Here is a 24,239-nt window from a genome sequence, read left to right on the forward strand (position 1 = left end):
GATTTCAAGGAGCTGTTCACAGGAGAGATTGTGGAGCGTACGTTTGCGTGCTTTGGCTTCTTAAAGCAGTCCTGCAAGCGGGATCCCAGTGGCCTGACGGTGTGCAGGGACAGCTTTGCTTGGCCACCTGCTGCTGCTGGGCAGCGTGGGGATGAGGCACAACGAGCAGCTTTAAGGACATCTCCGCTTTCCTGGGCAACTGCTGAAGGTAACTTTGAAAGATCCTTTAGCTGTTTCACCCAAGGGAATGAATTCTGGAGGGATTGTCAACACTTTGAGATAAAGGTAAGCGTGTTACAGCTCCTGGATGTGTGCTCTGCCATGAAGAAATGAGGGAATGTAAGTTTGGGGTTATCTGAGGGAAAACATCAGTACTTCTGGCATTTGAGAAATCTAACTTTCAGACTGTACCTGAAGGTATATAGGACAAGTAGAAATATGCTTTAAACAGTGTGGAACAGGTATTCAAGTAATTTTCTTGTTTTAATCTGTATCACTTCCGATTATGACATACCAACTTAATTATTTGGACAGACATGTTGTGGATTGAGTAGATATCTGGAAGACAAACTGTTCTGAAATGTTCCAGTCTTATTTTTATATCTGTATTTGCCTGTCTGAGCAAAAGGAAATTCATGGTCTTTTGTGTCACAGTAAGAAGACAGTGCTGACTGAAGTGTGTTTATTTAGCCCCGAGAAAAGATGACAATTACTATGCATGCGTTTATAGCTGCCACCGATTTGAATGTGGGGGAGGCAGTTCAGAAAGGCTTTGAGGTTTTCTTTTTGTCTTGGTGACTTCCTTTAAGGTTGGGAGTGTCTAGGGAGGAACTAGAATGCAGATTTATGATTTCAGAAACAGTGGGATGTATTTTCGTAGCTAAAATGGAACAACAGAATCAGCACATGGTTGAGGTTGGAAGGGACCTCTGGAGATTATCTGGTCCAACCCACCTGCTCAAGGAGGGCCACCTAGAGCCTGTTGCCCAGGACCGTGCCCAGATGGCTTTTCAACATCTCTCAGGATGGAGATCCTGCAGCCTCCCTGGGCATCCTGTGCCAGCACTCGCTCACCCTCACAGTGAAAAAGCGTTTGCTGATGTTCAGACACAACCTCCCACATTTCACTCTGTGCCCATTGCTCGTGTCCTGTTGCTGGGCACCGACAGAAGAGCTTGGTTCAGTCATCCCTGCACCCTTCCTTCGGGTGTTTATTTACATCCCCCTGACCCTCTCATTCTCCAGGCTGGCTCACATGTGGTGTTCACCAGCACCAGAAATCCAAGGTGCTTTCCAGCAGGATGGCCACACACGTGTTGGTGCCGGGGGCTGTTCACCCCCTAGGTGCAGGACTTTGCATTTCCCTTTGTTGAACTGAACTTGAAGTTAAAACACTTGGACATATCTTTAGATACTGGTTTTAAACAATAACCTTTGGTCTGAAACATTGGAAAACAATGCTGTGAGTATGCCAAAATAAATAGATAGATATGCACACTTTAAGCTCAGGTGATGCTGTTCAAAGCAATCAGCTGATTCAGAAGGATGCATGTTGACTGCCTGCAGCTGGGAGCAAACGGGATACTGATTTTGGTAGTGTTCTGTTTGGTTCCAGATCCCCTCTGTTCCAGTGACCAGCTCTAAGGCGAAAGGTTGCAAGGCAAGTCCACTTAAGCTTTTAGGAGATGTTATAATTCACTGCTGCCTGTTGTCTTTTCATGTAAACTGCTTATGGTTTCCATTTGAATGTTGCTTGTTCAGGGAAATCTTATGTAAATAAATGGATTGCAAAATGTGGTTAGCTTTTTATTCCACAATTCTCTTGATACAGTTGTGGGGATCTTGTAGAGAAACCGCAAACAACCTTACTTTTAGCACATCCACTCTGAGAATCACAAAAAGGCTGTAATTTCTGCACTTTGGAACTTCTTCAGTTAAAGGAGTGAAGTTTTGAACACTGTGTGTAAAAAGAAATGTGGATGGGTGGGGCTTGAATCGCTGAACTGAGAACCCTGGAACCATAGGTGGGTGTTCTGTGCCTGTTGGGAAGCCCTGAGGGGCTTCTTAATTAGCAGAAAGGAATAAGCGCCCCTGGGGCTAATTAATCTCTGCATTTGAGGCTCTGAGCACCTGGCCCTGGCTGGAAGGGCCGTACCTGCCTGTGCAGCCCCAAGGGGCAAAATAGCCCTGGTGGTGCTGCTTTTTTTCTTCCCTGCATGCTATGAATGGGGAGAGAATAGGGCTAATTCAGGGGCATGTGGAACCTCAATAACTGTTTGTAGGTGTGTGGAAGAGCAGCAAGGTAGGAAGACTAAATTACTAAATTGGAAAAACTGCAGGAGATATATTTTAATTATAATTTCTTGTAGGAAGTTGAAATTTCTCTCTAGTCCAGCAGAATAAGAAGCAGGGGAAAGGTGTGAAATGTAGACTTCCCTCTTATATTTTACTTCCTTTCATCTAGATGGCAAATAAAATAAAACTGCATACTCAATAAGGTTTGTGCTTCACTCTTGATCAGGAAGTTTAATCATTGAGTGGCTTCCCTTCTGTGAAGCTGGATGTCATCAATATCTTAAAGTCTGAAGTGGAATATCTTTTTCCCTGGAATATGGATAACCAGTATATGCCTATTTCACGATTCCCTCCCAAATTAAGACAGAATGTTTTACATGCTCTTTTAGAGAAAGATAAAAAGAATTTTAAATCTGGATTCACTTCTACCAAAGCAGACTGGAAAACAGAGTTGTGAGGTGTAGTTGGAAGCAAAGATGGAAAATTCAAGCTAAGTCCTACTTTTATTTTTAGTGACAGTAAGAATTAAGAGGAGATTAGTCTTGAGTTTTTAGCTCTGAAGTAGCCTTACTGACATTAGGAGTTTGATTTAAATCCATGACAGTGATGATTTAAGGCCAAATGCCGGGGTTTTTGTTCTTGTACAGTGACAGTGTATCCTCATTGTAGCATAACCCATTGCATCGTACCTGCCTGGTAAGAGACCTGTTGGGCTTTTGGAGTGAGAAAAGGCTGGTGGTTGTTTTAACCAGGAGGTTCTGAAGTCCTGTTTTCTATTGCCTCTTTTATGGTGTGAGCATTGGTGATTTTGAGCCTGTTTTGTCCTCCCCGGGCTGTTCAGGTCCCGTCTCCTCGGCTGGGATTTGGTGGGTTCTTGCAGCGCTGGGGCTTCAGCCGCAGGGTCAGAGCGAGTTCAGGCTGGAAACCCTGAGCCCTGTGCGAATGATCGATCTTCCTTTCTGTTCAGAAATGTTTCAATTAAATTAACTAAAGCTGAAATTGGATCAGAATTGCTGTAAGCGCACAGGGGCAGGATGCAGCTCTCTTGTCATTAGTACTTCTTTATTTAGAGATTACTGGGGAAGGGCATAGCAGCAGGAACTTGTGAAATAACCTGGAATTGTGGTAATGGTAAAATACAAGAGTTCAGTAACAGCAGGAAAATGGAAGACATCTCTTCAGCTGCAGTGGGGGCCCTGTCTCTGCCACCTCTGTAGCTTAAGCACTAGAAATAGTTGATTTTTTCCTTTGGCTCCCTCTTCCAAGGTCCTGCTCTGTGCTCTTGCCAGACCAGGCGTTTGCTGTGAGCCGTGGGAACTGTGAGAGCGAGCAATGATTTGCAGAGCACTGGGGAGAAGGCTGAGCATATTCATATACCATTATTTTGCCATACGTGGTCTACGTATTGGGTGCAAATTTTGTGTGTGGTTGTGAAGCCCCTCTACTGAGTTACCTATTTCTGCGTCTTCATGCTGTGGATTTTATTGAAGATGAGGCCTCAGTTAATGGTGGTGTCTGATCTAGCACATTAGAGTGTGGGAGATGAAGACAAGAGGCAGTTGTACCAGAAGGACATAAATTAAGTTCTTAGCAACTACTTTTATCCAGTAAAAGGCAGTTGGAGTGACAGAAGAGCCCTGAAGACAAGTTTAAAAAGCTTTTGTGAGTAAGAGAGATGAATTGATTGCACTATGTTTAGAAAAGCTTCACTGTTTTGGTACAGAAGGTGATAGGTTTAGTTACAACTATTGCAAACTTCCAAACTTGCCTATTGCCAAACAGAATGCAGTGCTCGAGGGGCATTTTTGCAGAGGGAGTTATGTAGTAATTTCAGGACAAACATTTGGTGGTGCAGCAGTGTGGCTGAGTACACGCCAGCTTTTAATTGAGGTATGTGGATCCTGCTGATGTTTCCAGAGGCGTTTGGAATGGCTGCAAACCAGTTAGCCAAGTGTAGGAGGATCATTGCTGGGGAAACGCTCCCTGGGCGATTTCCAGATCTTAAGGGTTATTTTTTTTGTCTCCTTTAAATGTGATAGATGCCAATCAGGTGCATAAATGTAAGACTTTTTGCTTGTTCCTGGAATTGATGTGAGATTTCAGTTCCTGTGGGTTTGAATCATTCCGAGTCCACCTGTCTCCTCTGCCATGAAGAGGGTGTCGCGTGATGTCGATGTAGCAGTGAGGTACCTTAACTGCACCGTGGCCTTTGGAATGTGGTCCCTGGCATTGTTACCACTTGGATTAATGTTGTGTTGTGTGGTGAGCTTTTTTTCTTCCATTTGGAAGGTCTACAAAAAACATTTAGAACCTTTTGTGCCATAAGATTCCCTGGTTTTATTTATTTTTCTAAAGAAGGAATCTGAAAAAAGCCTCCTCTGCTGTCGGATTTGTTCTCCCTCTCTCCACCTTCCATATTGCGTAGCTTGTTTTTATTAGATTGAAAAAATGTGTAGAAAAGTCCACAGATACTTAATGGCACAGAGCTCCTCTCACTGCCCAGAGTCAGTTCAAGCTCTGCGAGCCCATCGTCTGGCTGCAGAAGGGTTTGGTCCTGGCTTTTGTCTTGGGGGAACCCTGGTCTGGTGCGTTACAGAAGAGTCTGTCAGTAGAGCTGTGGGGAAATAATTTGGCATCCTGTGTGTTTGTTGACCACCTCTATGAGAAGAGAACAGCAGGAAAAAGTTGCTCTCTGAAGTCTGGGATAAATTAAACAAAAATTGTGCTCTCTTTCCTTGTGAGTGACATGATTTTCAGGACTTCTATTGTGAAAAATCTGAGAATGATACAAGCACTAAGTCTGCTGATTTGAATCCTAGATAACATTCTAGAATTCTCAGATAACATGAAGTAGCAATATAAAGAGAAAAGGTACATTTGGGCATCCTGTAATAATCTGTTCAGGGATCTGGCCCAGGAGAGGTGTGTCCCCTGTTCACCCCCTGTTCTCTGGGGGCTCATGGTATTTGCTTCTGCTGGAATCTCTTCAGCTGGGCATGTTCCTCACAGAGCACAGGGGAAAAGGAGCTGTCAAGTTTCTTGTTCTTTCTTTATGATGATTAATTTCTGTCCCCTTCCCTGTAGGAAGGCAAGTGGACAGTCCTTGGACAGGTTAAATGTCTCAGAACATTTTGGCAGAGTAAATAATACCTGCCCCTTATGGGCTCAGGTGAAAGCAGGTGACGTGTGTGTGCCGCTCCAGGGCTGCAGATCGGAGCTTCAGCTGTGTGTGTGTTGCCAGCAAGAGCAATGCTTCCAGATGTTTATCCCTGTTTGTTCAGTAGGTGGTAAGAGACATGGCAAGTGGAACATATGTAATAAACACTGCCCGTAAAGCACAGCTGTAAGGAATTTTTGCACGTACGTTGGGCTGAAGTCTGACCTGTTTCTGCTGAACAGTAAAAAAAGTGCATGTGAGAAACCTGTAGATAAATGTGTGATGTCTGTGTGCAGCAAGGTCTCCTACCTGCTTCTGCCAGATCTCTCTCCCTGATGCTAAAAAAATAAATAATAAAAACCCCTGCTCATCCTCTCTCAGCCATCAGACTTGCTGCATTCCCCTCAGAATCTTCTTCTTACGCCAAAAGACAGAGGGCTCCATGATTTGTCACTGGAGGAAGGGGAAGGGGAATCTTGTTTACTGCTACTTGGTACATTGTTAATCATCAGAAAGGCTGGAGACTTAGTGGTAGGGAGGGCAAGGGGACACGGAGGAGCTGGAGTTAGGCTGGCCTTAGGAGGGGGTGTCACAGTCCCTCCCCAGCAGGTTGCACACTGTCTTGGGTGAAACTTTTTGAGAGCAGACCTTGCGTAAGCTGCTGGTTTATCACCTGAATGCTGGTGAAAACTTAGGAGATGACCCTTAGGACTGGTTCCTGGACATTGTTTTAAAGTAGCTTGTTGGAGATGGCATCGGATTGCTGTCTTGGCTGCTGTTTGAAAGATCTCCTTTGAAAACCTGTGGGGCACCTCTGTCCTCTCCCGTTGTTGTAGTTTATTTGGCAGTGTGCATACATCAGAGTGCCAGTGTACGCAGCTTTGTGAGCACAATCAGTGTAGCTGTGTTAGGTCGCCTGGCTGCTTGGAGCCCTTGGCTACCTGAATAATGCAGTTTGAAGGAGAAGCGTGAGTGCTGTAGACATTGTGGGGACACCAGCTCGCTCTGCAAGTGGATCTTGATGATTCCTCTGGGGATGTCAAGGAGCTCTAGCAGCTGACCTCTGCTCCCAGGTGGTGTGGGACACCTTCCCCTGGAGTGGTTACTGCCCTTGTCGGGCTCTCTCATGGTCTCAGCCTCTGCTGCTGCTGACCAGCAGGAGAAAACGTGTGTCGAGGTTTGATTGCGGGGTGACAATAAAACCGTGGCAGATGTATTGTTAACCCCCTCTTCCCTCCCTTCTTCCCTTCAGCCCCTCCCTCTCGCCCCTTCCCACTAAGGACAGGCAATTGGGAGGGAAAGGAGAACAGAGAGAAGAGAGTTGGAAAAATTTAAAATGTTTTACTAATGCTACTGATAAAATAGAGAAAAATAATACAAAATATACAAAACCGATCTTGAAAGTCCCGGCAACTGCGCCGGCAGAATCAAGGGCTGGTACCCAAAGTCCTGGACTGGACTCTGCAGCCAACTGGAACTGGATTCAGTCTGTCACCAGGCCTCAGTTCACAGGGACGACTCTCAAGGTCCTCTCCTAATGTCAGTCATAAGAAAAAAGGGACGAGATCCTCGTGATCTCCCACTTTTATATGAAGTATGACGTGAATGCGATGGAATGCTTCAGTTGGTCAGGTTTGGGTCACCTGTTTCTCATTGCCCCTCTTGTGAGATGTACATCCATCCTTGTCAATGACCTCGCATTCCATTACTATGTCTACCAAAACATTTATCTGGCTCTTCAGGAAAATACAGCTAATATGAAAGCTTTAGCTGACAGGCAAATTCACTAGAAGAGAAACTTGTTTTTAACAAAACCAGGACAACATGACCACCCATGACTTGTTGAGGGGACCGGGCTGTAGAGAGAGTCTTGATGGAGAGGTTGCTCATCTTGAACAGATTCTTGCGTATATGCTCTCGGTCACAACAAACCCGTTAGCAGCCCCATGTGAAGGCAGCTCATCTGCTGGGGCTGCAGGGTTTGATGAGCACAAGACATCTTTATGGGGCTGTCTCAAGGTTGGGTGGTGGAGTGATGTGTTTCTGGAAGTCCAAGAAAAGTAGTTATTTGAAGATAAACTCTATATAAATCCTCTTAGGTTGCATTAAACTGACTGATCGGTGCATCTCTAGCTTGCATAGCTCTTCTCTATGCCCCCGGTGTTCCAAAATTTAAAAATAAAAGAACATGTGCAAGTTTAGGCAGCATTTGGTTCTGAACTGTTCACTGTTAAATTTGCGCCAAGTCCTGTCAGTTTTCCTGCTCAGTGCTGACATGAGTGGCCACACCACCAAGGGACTCACTACCTGCACATCTCTTCTAAATGTTCATTTGCCAACTGAAAGGTTACTCTTAAGAGGGGGAGGACAGAGAAATACCAAATGCTCTCAGTTTGTTGCAAACAGAAGGTGTTATTTAGTTTTTATAAGCCCCTTTTCAGTCTGTTGCATAGTTTGTCATAATTTTTGTTTGCTTATGTAAAAAAAAACAAACATAACCAGAGAAGAAAGTGGCTTTAGTAAATAATTTTCTCCCCGTAATGATATTCTAGATTACTTCAAAGATGTGTCCTCAGTAATGAATTTTGGGTCTGTATAATGAACTTCATTGATTGTTTGAAATGGATTGGTTAGGGTGCTGTTCTCTGGGTAATGGCATGTCGGCTTAATACATATTCTAATGCTCTTGGCTAGGACTGAATGGAAGTTACTCGAGTGAGAATTTCCCCATGACACTGGAGCCTGAAAACTGGCATTGTGCAATATGTGTGGTTACAATGAAGCAGCTTTACTGGAATACAACAAAAAGACTATGTTCTTAGTTTAAAAAAGAGAAAAAAAGAGGCAGATTTGATTGTTTTACATAGGTGATTCAGAAACTTGATTTTTTTTTTTACTTAAATCCTTTTGAAATCATTGTAATGAGTCATTCTTCCACTGCATTGTAGTTATCACAATGAGCATGCACAAACTAAACCCACATATTTGAAATTCCTGCATCAGTGCTATTTCTGCAGTAATGAGAAAGCTGGGATTTGCTGGAATGGACAGACTTCATCTGGACAAAAGATAAATGGCTACTGAAGAAAAAGCTAGGAAGAACTTTTAATAAGATCAAGACCCAGGAAGAAATAACGAAAAGGTATCTGGAAAAGGATCTTGCCTGTTTTGTAGTAAAAACCATGTAGCATATAGCAGGAGAAGCAAATCAGGTTCCCAAGACAGTGCAACAGTTGGAATGGAACCTTTTGGTTCAAGACAGAAAATGAAAGAAATGGGAGAGAAATCCAGTGAGCAGAAGGCTGACGGAAACACCTCCTCTCTGCCTCAGAGACTTTTCATAAATGAATAGGACCCATTTCTGTTAAATTCTTTAACTTTTAAATGTGTTTTTATTTCCCCTCGCCTTCTGTCTTTCTCCCCCAGAGGTGGCCCAAGTGTTTTAGAAACAACATAGTCAACTGGAGCTCATTGAATAATTCAGCTGTTGCCTGAAGTGATAGTAAAAAGAGGACGACCCATTTAATAAATCAACCAGAGCTAAAAGCTCTGCGGTTTGTGAAAATGTTCATCTTCTCTCCCTTTGAACTACCGGAATCTCTCTTCTGAAACACATTTTTCCCCCTCTTGGTTGGATTTCCCTGCTCTGGAAAGGTGCCCAAACTACCCGCAAGTCATTCTTGCAAGTTGTTTCTGTTAAATGGACCTTTTTCAGAGAATACTGGGGGTGTTGCTTCAGCAACATGGGACATTGTGAGCCATTCTCTGCATCCCCACGGTGCTCTGGGCTCACTGTCCTCTCTGCTGGTGGCTTTTGGTGTGCCCTGCTCAGACCTGCTCCCGTCAAACCAAAACTGCCCCAAAAGTGCCAGTGTCACCCCTGGGGCTCCTTGGCCATTTGTAACCCAAGCATTAAGGTGTTTTGGGGGCTGCTGAAGTAGCCTTCTGAAGCAATGAGAAGTTGACCTATCCTTTCCATAAATGCTTTTGCTTTAAATAAATAAGAATTCTCTAAGTACTCTTTATTTCTTATTTGTGCGTTGTGCCTCTGTTATCTAAACAGATCTAAATGCAAAATACTGTCTTTAAGGGACATTTCAGAGAAATATGACTGTCTAGGGATGTTCATAAACTTCTTGTTAAAGACATTCTTCTGTCTATAGTCTGTGTCAGACTTTTATTTAATCCCTTTGGACAGGCGCTTGCCAGTACATCAGTGTGTTACTGTATAAATTGTTTTTGCATTGTTGCTGTAATTGTAAAGTAATCCCTCTATTATAGCCACCCGATGATCACTGCATTATCTTTCTGCTGAGCTGTGACATTTCTTGGTGCCTGGCGGTGTCCTGCCTGTTGAAATGAGAGATATTTATTCAGTTGGATTTTCAGTTGCAGCTCAGTTGAAAAACTGGTGTAGTGATCAGCCGGGGAGCCTCGCTACGTGCCTTCGAACATCAGCTTCTCCCTTGTAGTTTATTAATTGCACTTTTTTTTAATGGGCCCTGCTTCAATCTGTGTATCTAGGCTCATGATAACTGTTTCAGGTTACTGAGATTTGTGTTTCAGAGGCTGCCGGGGATGGATGTGTGAACATTGCTGTATATAAATAATGATTGTAGGTTTAAACCCAAAGTCTGAGGAGAAATGATCCATTTGCTTCTCTTGCTTGTTTTGACTGGAGAGTTGAATTAGCAGCTGAAATGTGTGCTGTGGTGTGTTAAACAGCATTGAGAAGGAGGCTACAAAGATAATCCCGTGGGACAGGCTGGGGTTGGCACCTTTCAGCACTGAAGCCAGATCAGGCTTTGCTGGGCTGTTGACAATGCTGAGGTGGTGGCTTGCTCAATAAAACCTTGTCCTTAATCAAGAGATAGAGCCAACATGCCACTATACTTCATCATTTCCAAGAGCTTTTGACTATTTTTGTTTCCTGCCTTGTTTATTTTTTTGTAAATGGTTGGATTGCTTTCTCTTTAGCTGTAAGACAAAAAGCTTCTCATTGCAACATGAGGCTTCTTCCCCAGCCCCTTCTTGCAAGTATATTCAAAATTGAATTTAGGACTGCCAGTTTCCAAAAATCAGCTTTAATTTTGTTTTCCCCACTTGTCATACCAAAAGCAAGATATGTTGTCAAGTAGATGACCAGGCCAAGTTAATAAATTCCAAATGCATCCTAAATCATTTTCTGTCTGCCTTGCGCGTTTTTATGAGGTTGTTGAAAGGTTCACTTGATCCACGTTCAGGTGAGCAGGGGAAATTAAACTGTTTTCCCTTTCCTTCCTTTTCCCTCCCCATGATAGACTTATAGTTTAGCTTGAAATTACAAAATGTCCTTTAAAGGCCTCCAAAGTAGACAACAGAATTGGTCTCAACTGCCCTTTTTCAAAATAATATCTGTAAATGCCTTTTTTAAAACCCGTTCAGAAACTGAAAGCTTCCCCCCGCCCTTGAAATCTTACTCTACTACTGAAAGACTGTCCTTATGCTGATGGAAGGTACTTAGTGTTACTGAAGGACAAAATATCCAAGGTATAGGATTTTCATACTGTATCATCTTGGTGCAATCGTATTAAGGTAATCGTGCTCTGTACTGTTTCTGCATTGCTGTATTGAGGAATCTGGCCCCTGTGGGGTGAAGGGCATCCAGAGATGATGGTGCGTTCCAGTGGGTGGTTTGCTGCTGGCTGTGTTCATACCAAGCCGGCTGAAGCACGAGCCATCCACAGCTCACACTGCTGGTCCGGCCACGCGGTGGGTTGTGCACAAAGGTCCCTATAGGCTGCTCTTGGGGAAGTTGGTTCCAAAGTGCTTTGCTCCATCTTTTGTCACCTCCTTCGATCACGGTTGCCCTATTTGTGCTTTCCTGTGCGTAGGAGATTAAATCTCTTATTACTCTAAGGTTTCTTTAGTTGCTTATTAGAAGCAAAACAATGCTTTTGGACTGTAAAGGGTTGTATTCTTGCCAGATGTGCATCTGCTGCACTGGTAGGAGAAATACTGGGTGTCAGCAGAACTCAGGTGCTTCTGGAAATGTTACCCAATAAACAAGAACGAACAATTTTAAGTGTGAAACAAGATCAAGCCAGTAAAACTAGGGTTACCTTGTGATTTATTTCACCTGCATCAAATTAGCATCCAATGAAGTTTTATGGGTGTCATTCAGCCTCTACATAACTTATTTATAAGCCCCTCTTTTGACCAACAAAATGACTTTTTGCTGTAGACAACTGGTCCTGGCCTGTTAGTCTGCCAGTCTGGTGCTGTTCTGTGCTTGGCTTTCGCGCACACAGGGAAATATTTGGGTAGGTTTCTTTATGCAACCCTGACACCTTCAAACACAAGAACATTTTGTTTCAAAGCTTGGGATATCTCCTCATGCAAAGGTAGTGGGGTGATCTGGGCGGTTCAGCTGGAGAACGGTAGATCTGTTTTTGCGGGAGAAGGAGGAAGAGGAGGATGATGATGATGTTAGGGCAGCAGCTCTTTGGCCGCCGGCCCCGCAGCCGCCAGCAGATCCTGCTGCACAGGCCACCTCAGCAGTGAGCAGATGGGCCGAGCGGTGCCCTGGAGAGCCGCGTGTGACAAGGAAGGATCGCAGATACCGAGCCACAGCTATCGGTTAATGAACACAGATCGCTAGCAAGGATGAAAAGAAGAAAAAATAGTTTTCCCTGGACGGATCGCTGTAAAGGCAGGAATGAGCTAGTGAGCTACAGAAAGAAGTAAAGATGCTTGGTGAGAGGCACATGTAAGTGTGTGTACATCAGGCAGTCAAAACTGCCTGTAAGACCAGAAAACCTACAGAGTGATGTGTATTCAAACTGTTCATCTAAGCAAGACTGACATTCACGTGACTGGGAGAATTCTTCAGGCTTTGTACTTGTTACAACAGCCACTCTTTTCTTCATGTCAATGTAAAGAAATAGCGTTGAGATTTGACCTGTGGGTATATATAGAGCTGGCTTCAATCTGGAGAGTAGAGGAGAACTTTTTTATTTTTCTGAGAAAAAGGTTTTTAAAAAGCACATGGAAGATCTGCAAGAGGAGAAAATACTTGAAATGTTTATATTAGTGTTGATATTGACTGCAGAACTTTAATCCAATGGCAAAGTCTTCTTTTGGTATATAGGAATAAGAAATGTGGGACAGGGAGTGTTCCTGAAGCACTTGGATCTGCCTCTGTAGATGTGGAGTTTTCACTTTCTTGCACAGTAAAAGGTAAGAACTTCTCTAAGCTGGATTGTTGTCTCGTTTGTTGATTGCTTTTTGCATTACTTTATTGTTAGCCCATATGAAAGAATCCAAGAGATGGTTGTGTTGATATTCCCAGGAGGAAAGAAGCTGCTATTGAGGTTAGAGGTTGTGGAATTGAAACTGAGGCTCTACAAATAACATGAACACTTGCAGGTCATAAAGCTTCTCGTAAAGAAGATAAATACATCTATTTACCTGTATAGAAGGATGCCATTGGGTGATTTGCCGTACACCCCTGCTCCCCAGCCTCCCCATTATGCCACTGGTGGAGTCACGTGTCCCACTTCAGTGTCCTGTTCCCTGCACCTCTCCTGAAATGGGCAATCCCAGAGCAAAGCAGACCCAGGCAGCTGAGAAGGGCTGTGATGGACAGTAGGTTGTAGGACTAATAAGTGAGGTGGTTTATTTTGGCCCAGTGCCTTTGATTGAAAGCGGCTGGTAATAAAAACCCTGAGGCAGAGCTGCTGTGAATTGTATTTGATGGTTGTAAAAGGTTGTTGTGAAAGGGGAGGAAGAAATGGCTCACGCTGATGTATTGGTCGAAGCGCTGGCTTTTCAGAGTTACTAAATGGGAGGCTGAGTGCTTCAGGCACATACTGAAGGAGATGGATGTTGGGCATCAGATGCAAAGGTAGGATGGGTAATAAAGAAGCAGAGAGAGAATACTGTTTGAACATATCAAAGGAGATTAGAACCGCTGTGCTATAGAAATGGTAGCTGATACGGAGAATTTAAGAAAATTGACTAGATACTGAGGACAGCGAGTGTTTCGGTGTAGGGAACACTTATGAGAAGTTTAGCAAAACCATCTGAATTGTAGCTAAATTAAAGGGAAAAAAAGGTGTGAGAGAAAGAGGACCAGATGAGGAAAGGCCTCGGGGCCTAAGCCAGGCGCATCGTGCCAGTGAACTCCAGAGGACAGCAGAGGTTTCTTTTGCTTTGGTTGTTCTAGTGTCTAGTGCTGGTATATTCTCATTGCCATGAGAGGGAATTGCTGTTGGTGTTCATAGGAATTCTGCAGTTTAAAGTCCTTTGGAGTTAATCCTTCATATTCGAACCCAACAACATCTTGCATTTTAGCAGGAGCCTACAGTGATAGGCAACATCTGTGCAGGGCATTGCTGAAATTCCTGATAAATGAGTTCCAGAGGCAACCTGCCATTTGTGGGACATGTCACAAAATCTGCTGCACAAAAAGAATAAACTTTATCAGCCTAACTCTTCAGTGGCCTGAAAAGTTAAAGAACCGGAGCCTCCTCTTTGGATGATGGGAGAGATGGGAGTCCGTCCGACACTGATGCACTTGAGACTTACTTGCTGTTGCTGCCAACTAATGTGTCACATAAGCTCAGCGTAACTCAAGGCACTGAAAAACAGAGAACCTCTTGGTAGTCTGTGCCTCAGTTTCCTCTTCTAAGAAATAAGTAGCCTTTAAAATGAATGCTGGTTTCGAACGTCTCAGGACTTGGAAAAGGTGGTGATTGTGAACTGTAAAATATTTTTGGAAGGTGGCTGAATTATTTCAAGTTGTATAATAGGAATGAAAACAGGGCCTTTGTTTGGTTGGGACATCTCCTGCCTGCAGTATTGGAGAGCTGTTGCTGTTCCTACTTTGTAGCAAGGTCACTTCTGTCAATACCATCCAGATGTGTATCCTCAGGGTTTGTCTAAACACGGCTTTCCCTGCGTGGTGTTAATCGCCCTTGCGCTGGCTCCCAGCGGGGTCCCACCCTTGGGCGTTCACCTCTGTGTTTATCCACTTCTGCTGCCCACCCGCTGCTTTCTAGTTTTTGCTCTATTCAGCTGCCTTGATTCAACGATTTAGGGGAATAAATCTTGTCCTTTCCTTGTATAGGAGAGAAATAGGAGGGACTAGAAAGCCCATTACAGAGAAATGGTGGATGGCAACAGACCTGAAAATTTCTACCCATGGGACTCTTTTTAGCAGCTGAGAAGCAGTGTTAATTTTGTAATAGGTAAAACAGTGCAGGGTTAACCATTCTGGAAAACAGCTCATATTAAGATACTTGTGGTACTCAAGAAGAGTGAGAAGCAGAAAGCTCAGGCTGTGTTCGTATCCAGCGCCTGTGTGGGCAGTTCGGGCGCAGCAGGAGCGGCGGTTCAGGAGCTGGCTCCGGGGTGGCATCTGTCTGCTCTGCTGCCGCTGACATGTACCGGCTGATTTTTAGTTGAGCTCAGGAGAAGGTTATGAAAGGTTTTTCCTCTTTGCTGCTGGGTGGGGAAGGGACGCTGTGCATGTGCAAACGTCAAAGGATGAAACCCAGCACATCCTCTTCAAAATGTGGAACATGATAGTGTCGTTGCTTAAGGCGTTTAGTACTGAAGTCAGCGCAGGAGATAACTGCTTCGAGCCAGCATGGCCATAATCCAATCAAAACTTCATTTTTTGTCTGGTTGTGTTGGCCTGAGCAAGTCAAATGTTACCCAATTTTCTGACCCAGTTCTGTTTTTTGCCTCCAGGACAAACTCTTGTGTGCTTCTGTCTTTTCAAATATGTGGTTTCGAATGTGTTTGTGTGAGTTCCTGAACCCTTTCAGAGGTGGGGGAGAATAGTAGAACACTCAAGAAAAAAAATATAAAAGCTTCCAGTTGGATTTTGGTTTTTTCCTCTGGCTTTTGTTTTCTTCCGATGGCTTTATCCCCGCAGAAGCGATGTGTTCCTTCATTTGTACTGTCGTAACGGCGTGGATTTAGCAGAGCTGTGAGAGCTGAAGGTGATGAAAGGTGTCCTGCATCACTAAGCTTTCTGCTCAGGTTGGGCTTTTAATGTTAAGGTAGCCGCTGTGGTATTGGCCTGAGTTGGGCTGCTTGAGATTGCAATAGAGAGACTGAAAGTAAATCCTATGAATGCCTGAAAAATTAGTTTTTGGAAAGGTAGGAATGATTGCGGGGTGCAGGAGGGAGTCACGAGCGGGGAGCCAAAATGGAAAGTGATCACATTTTTTCCTCAATTTTCTGAAAAGGCTGAGAATCTGTGGCTTAACTATGATGGAGTTACAATTAAAAGATGCCCCTTGTCACTGTGGTTTATTTATCCTGGTTTATAACATTCAGTTGAGAAATTTTTCTTCCTTCCAACATTTTGCTCGCCTGATATTTAATTGTGCATTGGCTGCATGAACCAGACTTGGCTCTTGACTTAAAAGAAGCCACATTCATTTAATGGAGTTATGCTGTAGATTAATTTTCCTCTTGGTGCTAAATCTGGGACACTAATCAAGTGGGTTCTGCTGGCCTAAACATACCCTACGTCCTTCAGCGCATGGTCAAATGTCTGCACAGGATTGTGTGTGTGCAGAAGAGCCTTTTTTTAAAAACACAGCTGCTCTAAATAATGTGCCTACACAGCACCTGGGAGACAAAAATGTACAGATCAAGATGGTTGGCTTTTCTTTAGCATTTTTAATTGGCGTTTGGGGTGCTGTGTAAATTCACCCTGGCTGTCCTGATAATATTTGGCCAGATTTAAGTCACATCCAAATTACTGTAATTTCTTAGAATAGTGTATTGTTTTATATAAAGCCTGCATACGTTGTACAGTTGCATTTTTGTGGCTCTATTACAGTATCATTTTTTGCCTCCTGTGTAAATCAGGTTAACATCGCTGGGGCCTGCTGGAATTAACGATCTGCATCATTTCAGGTGCTCAGTAGACAGTCAAGAGTAAACTGTTTGGCAGTTCCTCTACTATTGCTAACTGGAAAATCAGTTTCACTGCTTTTTAATGCTTCAATTCATTATTAGCTTTAGAGGCTTTTATTTCAGAAATCGAGGGATTGGTGTTAGTAACCGTGCTATAATTGCAGTCACAGTGATACCTATTCACCCCTTCTCAGAGTGCCATTCCATAGCTAAAACCCACTATGTGAGGAAGGACAATTAAAAGGAGTTATTTAAATAACCAGTTTGCCCTGAAGGTTTGACTCCGCACCCACCCTCGCTGACCGAGCGCTGTTTGGAAATAGCTGAGGAAAACACCACTCCCGGGACAGGAACGCGAGCGTGGCCGGGCCTTCCTTTGATTTGTTCCGCTTGTGTTCGGCCCCTTGCAGTGAAGTTGCTGTGGGCTTGGCCAGCAAGTAAAAGGCTCGTGGTCAGTTCTCCGTTTTTATTTTCCCCCAGGCTCCAGCTATTGCACTCCACCTGGAGATTAGATCCCTGCTCAGGAGTGGAAGAGAACAGTGTTTGAACTGCTCATACAACCTCTCAGGCCAGGGCGTGCGCTTACTTCACTAAGCATCTCTGAGAAAGGTGGAAGTACCCCAGTTTGAGGCCCACTTAATGGTATGTTAATAGTGCTAGGAAAGGTGTAGTATCTTCTGAGCTTTATAAGTGCCAAACTGAAATGAAACATAGAAGGGTGGGATGCACTTTGTCTCCTTCTTAAGGAAATCACGAGTGCGGTGCATTTATGCAAGGGGGAGGGTGGCGGGTACAGCGGAGGGCACGTGGGAGGTGTAACTGCAACTCCTCGTGCTCTTTTAAAGGTGTGTTGCACTTGTTTCCTAAGTGAGCACTACTATATATTTATAGAAATAGTGATTTTCAGAGGAACTGGTGTTGTTGCAGCTGTGTGCAAAATAAACAATTCTAAAGCAACAGATGAGGAAAAGGAAAGTGGGTTAATAATATAGCAATTCACATGTTCTCTCCCTTGGGGAGTGTTATCCTTGTCATGCTGGAAGGTGACCTTTTTTCCTGAAATAAAATACGAGGTAACCATCCCCAAAGTCCACACAAAGGCTGTAGGGAACTGACGTTGGAAGAGACAGACCGAATTTTCATAAATCTGTGCTGTATTGAGCTGTGGAGTGATTGAACAGTCCCAGGGGGGTTAGAAACCCAATAAAGCTGCTGGGTGAAGCTGCAGGGGACAGACCCATGGTGAGCAGAACATTGAATAGCCTGAACGGGTGTCTTCAATGTCTCTGATCTCAGTTTATGCTGAAAGAGCTTATTATTTAGATGCTCATAATGAATTAGATAAACAGTGAAATAATTAACAAATTAGGCACTTAAATGGTTATTGCAGGTTTTAGAGCTGACTTTATTTAGATGAATGAGGTAGTTCTTTCTACTATTAGCTGCGCACTAGCAGAAAGGATTTTTTTCCCCCTCTCTCTTTAATGAATAAACACCACAAACAGAAGGTGCGGTGTGTGTCGGGGGAAGGACAGCGCAGTGCTCTGCTTCCCTGCGAGGGGGAACAGCAGACACTCACTGACATGCAACCTCCAAAAATACTTCCTTGGTTTTCTTAAAAGTCATAAAAATTCTCAAGTTCTTGGGTATATTATTAGAGATCATCAATTCATCAAGTGTTGGTACGTGTCTTACTGTCTAATTATACACCGTTTTCTAGGTATTGTTCAAGTATATGTAGAAGCCGGTCTGCAAGTTTGCCATTCTCTGAACTCCTATTTCCTCAATCAGTTTTTGGGCCTGAGCTGTCATGCAGCCGAGGTGCTTGTACTAGAGTGCTCGGGGATTCTTCTTGTAACCTCTGGTCGGCTTTAGGACCTCAAATACTTCATACCTGTTGACTGCATCCTAAACTGGAAATCTTTCATGCTGGGGCTTCTGGCAGTGTACTGATGTCTTTTCCTGACCACTGTATGCCAGCTTAACCAAACCTAATAGTCTCTTTTTATGTTGTGTGGCTTTTATGAGTCTTACCCGGTACAGATAATTTAACTGGACTTGCAGGCTGTTTGCTTTAGCTTTCATTCTTTTACACATGCCATGTGTAGCTCGCTGGCTCTCCCGATGAAAAAGAACAGCAGTTACCAGTGGTGTAAACCCCTGACCTCAATTCCGCAGGTTTGCTCTTTATCTGTTGTAATGCAGCATCCTATCTGTGTAAGACTCGTGTATTCTGTGAGAAAATGCGAGGGGATTCAGAGGAGTGATTCAGATTATTGCAAAAGCTGACCGAGTTTCTGATACTTACAGGTATGTCACAGATGCAATCTTCCCCCTCTTTGCTGTTTTTAAAGAAAAAAGGACAAAAGACTGAGGAAGTCGAGTGACTGCACAGAGCAGCGCTGGGAGTGGATGCTGCTTTATGCTCTGTATATGTGATTGGGTTTTCTTTTTAAAGGTGTTACCAGATGTACAAAATGCAGCTGCCACATGAAGCCTCACTTGTGAGAATGCTATTGGTAAATCCCTGGCTTTGACTTGGTTTTCAGTGGTGTTAGATCAATCAAGGCAATTTTATTTCCATGTCTTTTTTGCATGCTATGTGTATGTGTTCATCTGGCCCTTCCTATTAAAACAGTCCAGCCGTTTGGTGCTTTGCATTGTCTAGTCATCCAGCTATTTTTTGCTGAGACTGTTACCTCCTGCTGTTCCCATAACATCTCAGAGATCTGGGATGGTAACTGGATGGGAGAGACACTTTTGTCAGTGTTTGTTGTGGATTGTTCAATCAGGAGGCAGATTTCAGGCAGGAAGCAAAGCATTTAAGCACACTCCATAAAGCTGCTGCTTGATTTTTGTTGTTGTTCTTTGATATTTTCCGTGTTCTATATATCAAATTGTAAAAGATTATCCTGAATTCCTATTACAAGGCTTTATACTAAAGAAAAAAATCCTTTGTACGTGGACTAAGATGTGTTAAGGTAGCTGTGCTGATCTGTGCAGTCTATTCCAGTGTAAATTTTATGTATTACAGCTGTCCTTGCATGGATTTTATTATTATTAAAAGTGGCTTCACCCCAGAGTGTGGGCTTTTCTTTACCAGTGGTTTAATTTGATTTCAAGAGAGCATTGTTTTTCCTTCAGGACAGAGTATTTGCATCAGGAGTGACTGTGGGAAGCTGCAGCTGTATCTTTCCTGCAGTCAGCCTCCAGGTAACGTGCAACTACAAAAGACGTCAAGAACTCATCTGACAACCTGTACTGTGAAAGCAGAAGTTGGAGTCAGAAACTTTTTGAGAGTTTTTGGTATATTTATGTATTTCAAGAAGTCACTAGCGCTTTTTCGTCTGGGGAAATCTTGGCAGGAAGTTCCTTTTAACTCTGTCTTGAAAAACCTGAACAATATTTTCCTTTTCAAGCGTAGAGACTGAAAGGTGAGGTAAATCTAAATGCAATGGCTTGGTTCCTCTGACTGCACAGACTGTGGGTTTATAGATAAATGAAAATGCAGCTGTGGCTTTTTCCCTTTTCACTAATCCCTAATTGGTTATTTCCCCAGTCCCTTTGTCAGATGTTTTCGTGTTTTGGTGGTCGAGATGCGTCAACTCCTCCTGGCCTGTTTGAGTCTCTGGAGCAAGAGCTGTGTGCTGTTGCTAATGGAGCAAGTGTGCGTTGGTTCTGCGCCTCTCGGGCTGCGTTTCACCATTCCCCAGAGCTGCATTGCAGACGTGAGAAGGAACATGACATCTTTGAAAGGGCTGGGCGAGAAGTCATGGTGGGTGTCATCGTTCACCACCAACGGAACGGTCTCTGCATGTAAAGCCCCCTTGGCCATGGACCTCGTGTATCTCCTGCCTCGCGCCTCACTGTCTGTGCTCTCAGGGCTGGAGCTGGCAGGACAAATCACGGCTTCGCATCTTTTCACCTAGACTGATTTATATAAAACCCAGTTAAAATAATGTTTACAAATTAATTCACTGTGTACGATGGTTACCTCGTATGACAGAAGACAAGATTTTATCTGGCATGCACTTTGTGTATTTAAAATCATTTCTCCTAATCCGTGGGGTTTGATTAAAACCTTAGACTTCTTAGTTATTATGCTGAGACTGAAAAATACTGGAATTTTTTAATATCTCTGGCTGGATTTTACATCATGCTTGTTCTCTTTTCTTCACATAAAGCAATGAAGAGGAAAGCCCAAGAGCTGTCTATATTTGATTTGCTTGGAAATTAATCATTAATGTCTTCCAGGTGGACAGCAAATGTGTTATGAAGTCTTCCATATCTGCGTGCAGAGCAGTGAACCAAAACAAAGTGAAGTGCATGGAAAAGATCCCCTGCAGCCTGACTCCTTGAAGAGCAAAGAATTGCCTCTAGGAACAGCTCAGTGTGTGCACGGGGAGGTTACTGAGGTTACACTGACGTGATGCTGTGGTACTGTGGTTACCGCCGCTTCGCATCCTTTGTGTAGGCTTAGGCTGTATCAGAGTGGCTGAAAACCAAACATCTATCATTTTTGTTGTTGAATGCTTTTTACTAGCATCTGGAAGTGAAATACTTCCTCCTAAATGAAATGTCAAAGGGTTTAATCATTGGTTGGGACAGATATTCTGAGTTAAAGAGGAGCAGTTCATCGCTTTGAGAGACTTGCCGTCTCTCAGGAAGATGAAGTGCTGTACCTGGTTCCATGTGGCACATTGCAAATCTTGCAGAAACAACTCTCCCAGACAGGAGGGGTCTTCCCACCTTTTCCGTTTGCTGCATTCCTAGCACTGCACTATGCACTAATGTTTTATACTGATCACTTCAAAAGTCTGGCTTGTCATACACCTGGTATAAAATGAAAATATAATTGCCAGACAGGTTGTGTAGATCCTGCTGACTTTCATTTGCAGCCTACTTCACAGGAAACACTATTCTCTGAAGGTAGCTTTAATTTTTGTTCTAGTTATTATATACTTGTAAATATTATTAACACAGCCTCTGATTTAGGAATGTGATGTTAAGCCTCTCTACAGCCCCTTCTGTTTCTTACCAGCATGACCTGGTGGCATCTTTCTCTGTAGGAAGCTAGTTTTGAATGCATTACCGTCACAGCTGTCTATACCGATAAATGTTTCTTTCATTACATGCTTGAACCATTTCCTGCAGCAGAATGATCTTGTTGAAGTTCTACAGCCAGGCTGTTTTCAGCTTCATTATCTTGAGGTCTTAAGTATGGTATTGTGGCTGCACCCAAGACCTTGCTGATGTTGCAAGAGCAGTTTCTGTCTGAACGGTGGTCAAACATCTGGTGCTTGGGCCTGCTCAGCTTGCAGTTGGCAGTGTGGTGTTGTGCTGGTGGTACAGTAGTAAAGCCTTGAAACACAGTGCTTGAATTTGGCTGGAACAGTGCTTTCATATTCTAGATGTTGACTTCAGAATGCTTCTGGAAGGGCGCTGGGGCAGCAAGCTCCATCTGCATCGTGGATGCTGTTGCTGCAGTCTGAGTTCGTCTCTGGGTGTGGTAATTATAGTCGTTGGTGTTCAGGTTTCTGAATCGGACTAAATGGGTATTGCATACGTGAGGGAATGCTGAAACTGGAGACCTGGACTAAATCGACATCAAAGGCCTTTGAATCTGCTAGAGAGCCTCCTGTGGTAGGTGCTCGTCCTCCCTCCATCTGACAGAGGGGTTTGCTGGGCTGTGTACTGTGTAGGTGCACCCAGGGAATTTGGGAGAAGTGACATTGCAATGGAGGAAGAACATCTTGGTGAGTGATCTGTCCTTGTGGATAAGAAGGCACAACCTGTGCTAGTGCGTGTTTAGAGGAGGATGGTTGTAGGACTGTTCTTCCTTGCTACAGCCTGAGCTCACCCAGGATGACCGATGACCACTGTACCAGAATGGCCGGACTTGTGGGCCCTGCTGGCTCACACCAATGTGTGATTGATAACATTGGAAAAATGATGTCACTGTACAGACTCGTGCCAGATGTAGTCAGAATCCAAAAATACCTGTCCTGCCCTGATGAAAGGGAGTAGGAGGAGAGGATATGGTAGATGTAAAGATTGGTTTGGTAGTAGTGGCACCAGCTACTAGGAATAGATTGGTGTAAGGAGTGTGATGTTGTATGAAAGGAGCACCAGGGTTACTGCAGGTCACAGGCCAGGAGATGAGCTGGTGGCCTCAGATCAACATCTGCCTTCTCTTTTTCTGCTATATTCCACATTTGTGTCTTAACTAATGGTATGTGTTGGCTTTCTTTTTTTCTTTTTTTCTTTTTTTTTTTTCCCCAAGGGATTATGGGTTGGTGATTTTTAAATGCATTTTCCAAGACTTCTGCATAAACGGGCACACTCAGAATTTGGTGAAAAGAAACACATGAATTACGTTTCTGGATTGACTCAAGTGTCCTGATGAACTTCCTGGGTAGTCACCACACCTGGCACCTTTCAGTAATATCAGAAGGACTGCAGCCTTAAAAACACATCAGAGCATATGTGGAACCAATTAATTCAGTAGATATTAATTAATAAACACTTTTCCATTGGGGAGAACCTTTTAGCACATCCGCTGTGTGGCCTAAGATTGCGTGCGTGCATGAGTGGATAGTGAACATGCTTTCCTGAATTGTCACTTGTTATTTCCCTTGACGGGCTGGGGACGGCCTCCTCCCGGCTGCCGCTGCCAGGCTTTACAAGAGCAGACGCAGTTAATGCTTAAGCTGTCTCTCAGCCACCAGCGTTCTCACGTACAACTGATGTCAACACATGTCGGTTTTCACCATTGCCTTGTGGACTTGCTTTGCTGAGTCTGGCCAGCTCCGGGCAGTCTATGGTCTCTTTGTTTTGAGAAGCAGTGGTGTGCATGTGGAATTATCAGCTCTGAATATAGCTATTTTTGTACTGAAGCGTATCCATATGCTAGTGGAAAAAAAAAAAAGCGGTTGCGTGAATGGGTGGTGTATTGGCAGTGCCTTCCTCTTAATGTCGTACAGCTTGGTTTGCATCTCTATGTGGCACCGCATTGACTTGAGCATTGTAGACCGATGGTTAACAAGCACTGCAGGGTAATTTAGCTGAATTACAAGCCTCCATTTAATTGATCTTCTTTTAGAAAAAAGTCCATTGGTCTGTCAGCAAGATCATATAGCTCTGAGAATAGTAAACTAATGCTTGTGTTGCGGTGTGGTGATTGACAGTGACGGTCTTAGAATCTCTTCACCTGGTCCTGACAACAAATAAGTTCTCTAGTGGACCTTTTTTAGTAGTAACAAGATAAAAAAGGTTACAAAAGCTCTTTGCTACTGACTGTTTGAACTTGCTTGACTGCTGAAACTGCAAAATGCTGCTTAATGCTGTAAGCAACGGATTTCACTGATGATTTCTTCTGCTGTGGTGTTGGTGCAGGTGTGAAGATAATGCTCTTGAAGCAATTTGCTCAGTGATTTGTTCTGAAGTTTTTTTTTTTAACTGTGTAAAATTCCATTAAACTAATTATGTGGATTCGTGTTGATATTTGCTTACTTCCTGCTGAGTATAAAGACAGAAACCTATTATTGGAATGCAAATACACCCTATGATCAAAAATCACCTTCATTGCAAAATATGGCAGTGCTTCAGAATTGGCATTGTGCTGAGATGTGACCGTGCTGGTAGAGGATTGAGGCAGAAATGCTTGTTAGTCTCCCTTTACGGTTTCTTGGGATCTTCTCATTACATGAATACTCTCTTCTTTATTAAAAGTGATCTTATTTCTTGTGGTTTGTGTGCAATTATGTGAAAAAGAGGAGAAATTTCTTCATGAAAGTCTGCAAAGAATACAGAGGCGTATCTGATTATCTTGCTTCCTCATGGAGGAGTTATGGGTATAAAATTCATTTAC

At 43.5% G+C, this 24,239-nt stretch overlaps 1 protein-coding gene across 2 annotated transcripts in view; it reads left to right on the plus strand.

Annotated features, from left to right (window-relative positions):
* Positions 1-24,239, plus strand: part of ARVCF (ARVCF delta catenin family member) — a 150,790-nt gene that overhangs the window by 16,092 nt on the left and 110,459 nt on the right. The window lies entirely within an intron of this gene.

Source organism: Streptopelia decaocto (assembly GCF_964273445.1).
Source record: "Streptopelia decaocto genome assembly, chromosome: 15".
In the NCBI taxonomy this organism is placed as follows: Eukaryota; Metazoa; Chordata; class Aves; order Columbiformes; family Columbidae; genus Streptopelia; species Streptopelia decaocto.